Below are 8254 nucleotides of genomic sequence, written 5' to 3' on the forward strand. Positions count from 1 at the left end.
ATCCTGGAGGTGAAAATCTGGAACATGCTGACCCTCCAAGAGGTTCTGGTATGTGTGGCCAAATTCTGGGTAGCTTTTGTAGAGCAGTGGCCAATCCGAAGTCTCGTGCCCACAAGAGTTGAGGATGGTGGTTAACGCCATGATCGGTGGTCGACTGAGACAATCTGCAACATTATTAGTGGTGCCCTTCTTATAGTTGATATTCAAATGGAACTGTTGCAGGTATGTGGACCACTTCTGATGGCGATCATTCTGCAATTTCCCTTGGGTTTGTATGAACTGCAGGGGTCGGTGGTCTGTGTGGATGACCGTTTCCTTCCCCAAAATGTAATTCTTCCATTTTGGACAGGCCTGCACAATGGAATACATCTCTTTATCATAAGTGGGATACTTTCGGACTGTGTCTGAAAATGTTTCACTGTGATATGCCACTGGATGCCCGTGTTGAGTAAGGACTGCCCCAATAGCATAGTCAGAGGCATCTGTCTCGACCTCAAATGGTTGTTGTAAATCTGGTAAAGCGAGCACTGGTGTTGTGCAGAGGCAATCTTTCAACTCTATGAATGCCTTCTGTTGAGATTCAGACCAAAAGAATTTTGCCTTCGCCCCTCCCTTGGTGACTTGACTCAAAGGCCAAGTGATATGAGAAAACCCCAACACGAACCTGCGGTAGAAGTTGGCAAGACCTAGAAAGCTGCGGAGCTCTGTCAGAGTGGTTGGAGATGGCCAATCCCGAATGACTTTGATCTTGGCTGGATCCACATGCACCCCCTGTTCATCAATAATGTATACCAGATACTAAACCTGGGTCATGCCAAAAGTGCATTTCTCCAAATTGGCACATAGCTTGTGTTGCCGCAGTGTTTGGAGAACCTGTCGGATGTGGTGGAGGTGCTCTTCCCAACTCTGGCTGAAGATCAGAATGTCATCCAAGTATACCACTACAAATGAGTTGGTGAATGGCTGCAAGATGTCATCCATTAGCCTCATGAAGGTTGCAGGAGCATTCGTCAACCCGAAAGGCATAACCAACCATTTGAAAAGGCCCTCTTTGGCTTTGAAGGCAGTCTTCCACACATCAGAGGGTTCGATTGGTACCTGGTGATATCCTGACTTCAGATCAATCTTGCTGAAATATTTTGCCCCCTTTAGTTGGTCCAAGAGGTCATCAATCCGTGGGATCGGGTACCTATTACGGACAGTGATCTTGTTCAACGCCTGATAGTCAATACAGAGTCTCCAAGTCCCATCCTTCTTCTGTACCAACACAATTGGGCTTCCACAAGGTGATGAACTCGGACGGATGTGGCCTTTCTGCAGAAGCTCCTCAATCTGCCTCTTGATTTCATTGTTCTCCAAAACGGAGTGCCGATAAATTGGTCCATTAGGTAGCGGCGCACCTGCGGTCAGATCGATGGAGTGCTTGACCTGACAGTGTAGAGGAACCCCTACAGGGGAGGTGAAGATGTCCTCGTACTCCTCCACGACCTTGTCCATCTGTAGTTGTCGTGCAGAGGGGCCCTTTCTGGAGGTTGTGCCACCGTCTTCTTCTTTCCTTGAGGGCGTATCATCAGGAAAACAAATTTTCCAGTTTTGGAAATGAGCTTACTGCATTGTTTTGCAGTAACCAAAGAGATGGCAGCAGGCGGTGCTACCTCTGGTATTTCGTACAACTGATTTCCCAATGTAATAATAACAACACGGGGCCTTGATTCATACATAGCATGTCGCTTCCACAAGTATGGTTGTCCTAATAATACATCACAAACTTCAAGCAGAGCAATGTCACACAATACCTCATCTGTGAAGGGCTTGATGTTGTATGGAAGGCGACACTGTTGGCTCACACGAAGATCCCGTCCTTGGTGCAGCCACCCGATGCTGTACGGTTGTGGATGTGTTGTGGTCGGTAAACCAAACCGCTTCATGACCTCTGTCGAAATGAGGTTCTTTTGGCTCCCGCTATCGACAATGAACTGTAGTGGGGAGCCCCTTACCCACATCTGGGAGTGGAAGAGACGCTCCTCCTCCTTTGGATCTTCGGGTTCATTTTTCTGGTTCTTGGCAGTAGCAACAGTGGCGTTGGGATCCGCATCAATGATCTGCTTCCCTTTGTCATTCTCCTTGTTGGGTTCTGAATCAGAGTCGGAACATGCATCTGATTATGAAACCTTTAGTTCGGCCACCAGTGACTGCTTGGCCTGACACTCACTTGTGTTGTGAGTGGAGCTCTTATGGAACTCACACCATTTGCTCGTGTCCTTTTTCGGCTTTGCGGCACTGTTCTTTGCTTGTAGCTTTGGCGGGTTGTCTTGGGCTGCCCCACCTTGGCTTTGTCCCTTGTTCTGTGGTTCAGGGGCACCTTTCCCTTGCTTTGGATTCACAGATCCAAAGTCTCGCTTCTTTTGTTTAAACTTATGCTTGATTTTGACGGCATATCAGTATGCTATGCCGAGCGATGAGATGTTCAGGAATTCCATTTCTTCCTAGATATACTTGTGCAGGCAGCCGCGGTATTTGAGTATCAAATGCTGCTCCAAATCCTTGATACCCAACTTCGTGCGAAGGGTATGGAAAAGATTGGTGAACTCTGGCACATCTTGATCCCTTCCCTGTCGCAGCGTGGTCCACTTTATGTATTCGTCCTCATAGCTTCCAACAGGGTAGTATTTCTCCTTAATGGCATCCCGAAATGAATTCCAGGTGGGTGCGGCTGAAGATAGTGAGCCTGTAGTTTCATCCTTCTGCTCGCAGTAGGTTTCCCACCAGTCCTTGACGTGGGGGGCTGCTTTGAGAAGAGCGAAAACAATATTTTACCGACTCGAAAATTCATGAACAGAAAAATAACCCTCTAGTAGATTTAACCATTTCTCTACGGCATCTGCGTCTATCTGACTTTCGAATATGAGGATTTCAAAATTAACTTGTACCTTAAAGGGCGTGGCGTTTCCAGAGCAGCTGCTGGAAGCTGATGCGTCACTTTTGGGTAGCCGCTGAAGGATTTGGGCAAAGTTGTCCATCATCGCATTCCGTTGTTGCTCAAGGGCTTCTTCGAGCAAGATTTTGATAGGATCTCCTGCTCCCTCGTCTTTCTTCTCATCCGCCATGGGAGGCCGTCGGGATTTGCGAGACTGGTCTTGCAAAGGTTCGACCAGCTCAAGCCCTAACTCCTTATATCCCGACCTCATTGGGGACATGCAAAGAAAAACAGAGGAAAAAAAGCAGACCGCTCTGATACCACTGATACAGACTTAAATAGGAACGCAACAAATTACCGAGATAACCATATACACAAAGATGCAACGGAAATAATACTTCATTTCATTAATGGAAAATACTGAAATATGCTTACAACTAGAAATGGAAATAAACCAGCTAGGGTGATGGTAGCTTATCTCTGAGAAGAGATGTGTGGCTACATGCCTCTGAACTGTGTTACAATGAGGCTCGAAGGCCTATTTATTGTTGAGAAACAATGGAAAACCCTTCACATTCCAAAACCTAACCCTAGAAGATGAAATGCCAAATTATGGGCCCCGTTTTTGGGTAAGTTGGTACATCAACTTCCTGGGTTCGCGAATTGGTCGTCCTATCTCTGTTTGACGCGCATGATAGCCCGCTGGAAATATCTCTCCGAGGACTACGACGGAAAAGATGATTTTTAGACAGAAAAATCGCTGGTGGTAGATTTCCCAAAAAAACGTCATTTAGGGCCTCAAAACAGCTCCGGAAGTTTAGGACCTAAAAAACTGCTAAAAATAGTAAACTATGCTATAATTAAGGAAACTGAAAAAATTAAAAGAAGCACTAGAGGGTATCCAAGTGGAATTAGCGGGTGGCCACCAATATCCACCTGGATCATATTTAGTATTGATGTGCTTCGTTCGATCATGGAACTTTGGGTTCTTGGCTAACTTTATTGCAGAGGTATTGTCAATCATGAGTGGAGTTGATTGTACTTGTTTTACCTGCAAATCTTCAAGAATTTTCCTGCGCCACACAATTTCTTTTGTTGCTTCAGCTGCTGCCACGTATTCTGCTTCTATTTTGGAATCAAATGGAATTGATTGCTTGCGTGATCTCCAGGAGATATCTCTTGATCCAAGACTCATAGCATATCCTGAAGTTGATACCCCAGTTTATTTGTCTCCATCGAAGTTTGAATCAGATTATCCAATCAAGCTGAAGTCATCCACCTATGTATACTTGATTCCAAAGTCTTGAGTTCCCTTCAAGTACCTTAGAACTCTTTTTGCAGTAGACCAATGTCCCTCACAACGCTTTTGCATAAACCTGGAGAGGATTCCAACAACAAACGAAATGTCTGGTCTAGTAGTAGTTAGGTAGTTAATACTTCCTACAAGATGTCTATACTTTGTTGCATCCTCAAATTCTTTTCCTTCAATAGATGTGAGCTTTAAGTTTTGTTCCATTGGAGTAGTAAGCGGATTGCACTCTGTCATGCCAAACCAGTTCAACGGATCTCCAATGTATTTCTTTTGAGAAAGAAATATGGACTTTGGATGTTGAGTTACTTCAATGCCAAGATAGTAATGAACATAGCCCAAATCAGTCATTTCAAAACTTTTCCCCAATTCCTTCTTTATGGATGCAATGTAGCTTTCATTGTTCCCTGTCATCAAAATATTATATAAATATACCACAAGATATACAACTGTTTTGCCAACTTTCTTGACAAATAAAGTAGCATCATCAAGATCAAAATGTTTGAAATTGAGTTTCAGAAGATGCTCAGTTAGTTTTTCACACCAGGCTTGCAGTGCTTGTTTGAGGCCATACAAGGACTTCACAAGTTTGCATACTTTATGTTCATGTCCTTTCACAGCAAATCCTTTAGGATGGGACATAAAAACATTCTCTTTTAGATCTCCATTCAAGAAATCAGTTTTTACATCCATTTGATGGACTTTCCAACCGTTCTAAGCTGCTAGTGTAAAGAGTGTCCAGATGGTAGCCCATTTTGTTGTGGGGGAAAAAGTCTCCTCATAATCGACCCTTTCCTTCTGTGCAAAACCTTTTGCCACAAGCCTAGCTTTGTGCTTGTCAAGTGAGCCATCAACTTTATACTTGTTCTTGTAGAACCACTTGTGGCCAATTGGTTTGGTTCCTAATGGAGGATCAACCAGCTTCCAATTGTTGTTCTTTATGAGGGCATCATACTCCTTTTGCATCTCTTCTTTCCATTCATCATGAGAAGCAACTTCTTTGAAGGAAGTTGGTTCAAAATCTCTAGACAAGTTCAATTCATAATCATAAGAAACATCCATATCAACAGGTGAATTAGAGTCATCTACATCACCTCCATTTTTCCAGTTTGAATTTCTGGTTCCTATCTTTCCAACTTCATCAGGATGAACAATTTCAAGTGTCTTTGCAGCCACATTAGGGGACCTTTCTCAGATGGTCCAGACCGCTCGGTTGATTGAGTTGGGACTGAATCAAGATTGAGTCTCCCAATTCTATCAATCACATCACTTAAAGCATCATCCGTTGTTGGAGATTCATGCGAGGGAGAGTGTTCTTCAGAAGAAGATTCCACATGTTGATCTAGTATAGGAATCCCCCCTTGAAGATGTGGAATCTGATTATCAAATTCTTGAAATGATTTTGCTTTTGCGAATCTATCCAAGCGATCAAGTTGTCACTCAACAACATTGTCAGTTTTGGATGATTCAAGAAAAATTACATCTCTAGATACAACAAAATTTTTATTTACTTCATCATAGAGACGGTATGCTTTGGAGGTGTTTGAATATCCCAAAAAGATACACTTATGACTTCTAGCACCAAGTTTGTTTCTATGTACCTTTGGTATCAAGGCATAACAGGTGGAACCAAAGACCCTGAGATGCTTTACTGAAGGAACATGTCCATACCACATTTCATATGGAGTCTTGTTTCTTATAGCATTAGATGGACATCTATTCTTTATATATGCAGCACATAGAACAACATCAGCCCAAAACATTATCTTTACATTTTTGAAGAAGAGCATGGATCGTACCATATTTAAGATTGTCCTATTCATTCTTTCAGCTACACCATTCTGTTGGGGATTATAAGGCACAATTGTTTGATGTTTGATCCCATGTTGGCGAAGATAGTTTTCAAATTCATTTGATGTGTATTCTTTTCCATTATCAGTGCAAATAGACCCAATATGAGATTGTGCATCATTTTCAATCCATTTATGAAAATTATTGAATGTTTGAAAAGCATTAGATTTGTTCTTCAATAAATAAACCCAACACATTCTGGTGTAGTCATCAATAAATGTCATGATATGTTTATTTCCATTTGCAGAAGGAACAGGCATTGGACCACATAAATCTAAATGAATGAGTTCAAGTTTTCTATGTGCTCTTGAATGTGAACCATGAAAAGATTGTTTGCTATGCTTTCCTAGAATGCAAGCATCACATTGCTTAAGTTTCCTAGGAATTGTAGGCAAACCAACAACACCATTTTTCTTCAATAAGTGGAGACTGTCACAGTTCAAATGTCCAAATCTAGCATGCCATAATAAACTTGATGGAAGTGTACCTTCTTCATGATGAGAATTGTATGAGAAATGTTGTGCATGAGCAGAGGTTCCTTGCAGTTTGATAATCCTTTCTTCTTCTATTCCCCTCATGACAAGTGCGTGATCAGATGCTTTCCTTACCTCAAGCTTGTCATCAAACATATGAATGGAGTGACCTTGCTAGCGGATGTGGACCAAGGATAGAAAGTTTCTCTTCAGCTGTGGGAGATATAGAACATGATGTAGAAGAAAGTCTGGAAGACTAGGAAGTTTAAGCCTGATTGTGCCAAGCCCTGATGGCTTGATTTTTGATTGGCCTGCAAAGTATACTACTCTGTCAACATTGTCAGTGAAATCATCAAAAAAATCTTTTCTATGAGTCATGTGGCAGGTTTCCCTTGAATCAAGCAACCAATCATTTTTCCGAGAAGCAAGTGAAGCATTAAACAAATCTTCATTTACTCCAATGTTACATTATGCCACAACATAGTGAGAATATTCAAGTGCTTTACCTTTGTCTGTATCATCACTTTTACCTTTTTGTTGGTTTCTTTTCTGCTCAATTTTGTCCCATGGTAGCTTTCATGTAGAGGCATCATGTGATCCATTTCTTTTGTAGTGAATGTAGTGCAAATTTGCCTTTTCTCCTTGAGAATGTCTACCCCCTCTCCTCTGAAATATCTTTCTCTTCCTCTTCGACCACCTCTTCCTCTTGTAGAATCTTGAGCAGGATGCTTTTCTTTATGAACAAGGCACACGGCCTCTTTAGAAGATTTAGGGGCTATCTTCTTTCCAAAAGCTTTCTCTCTTTCAGCAAACCTTTTCACAAGAGAGTCAAAGGTTATATCTTTGAGATTTCCATTTGCTTGCAATGACTCAAGATAAGTGGAGTACGTAGGATAAAGTTCCTTGAGAAAAGAAATAAGAGGAATATCCAATTCAACCTTAGTGGATTTGATATCATGCATTATAGAATTTACTTCAGATGCAAGAGCAAGAGGATCATTATTTTGCAGTTCAAGAGTGAAGAGTTTAATCATGAGTTGAACAACTTCAAGTGCAAAATGTGAGTCATAGAGTTCTTTGAGCTTTTGTAAAGCTTCAAAGGCAGTTGAATATGATGAAATATGGCGACTCACCTCTTCATTTACAGATGTTGTGATTAATGCATAAGCTTTGCTATTCTTGTTTTCTCAAATGACGAGCTCTTTGTCTGAGGTAGGCTGTACTGGTTCATTGTCTCCATCTTCGACACACACTCCTTTCCACAACTCATTGAAAATGAGGGTGTGTTTTATCATCTGGGACCATTCAGGATAGTTCTCCTTGCTAATGAGAACTATTCCCACCGTGGATATGATTGAATGCTTATTGTAGCAAGAAAAACTTCTGCTGCAAAACTTTTACTCTTAATGGAAAAAAGATATAGTTTTGATGTGACTGGACAACAAACTCAAATGTCCATTCACATTCATCTGCACAATGTTAAAGTATAGAATATGGCAGTATACTAAGTCCAAAAAATACCCTCAACAGCATAAATCACTGCGTCCACCAAAGGCTTTTGCGTTATATATCATTTATATTGGTATAAATTTATCCTCGACCAAAACTGAAGTAGGTGTAGGTCGGAATCATACAACTTTGGAAAAAAAATAATCCAACCAATCACAAAGGAAAAAAAGGGTGTTCAAACACCAACACTAAGGA

Source organism: Pinus tabuliformis, chromosome J (assembly GCF_031772625.1).
Source record: "Pinus tabuliformis cultivar Carrire ecotype Pingquan chromosome J, CPIR1, whole genome shotgun sequence".
NCBI lineage: Eukaryota > Viridiplantae > Streptophyta > Pinopsida > Pinales > Pinaceae > Pinus > Pinus tabuliformis.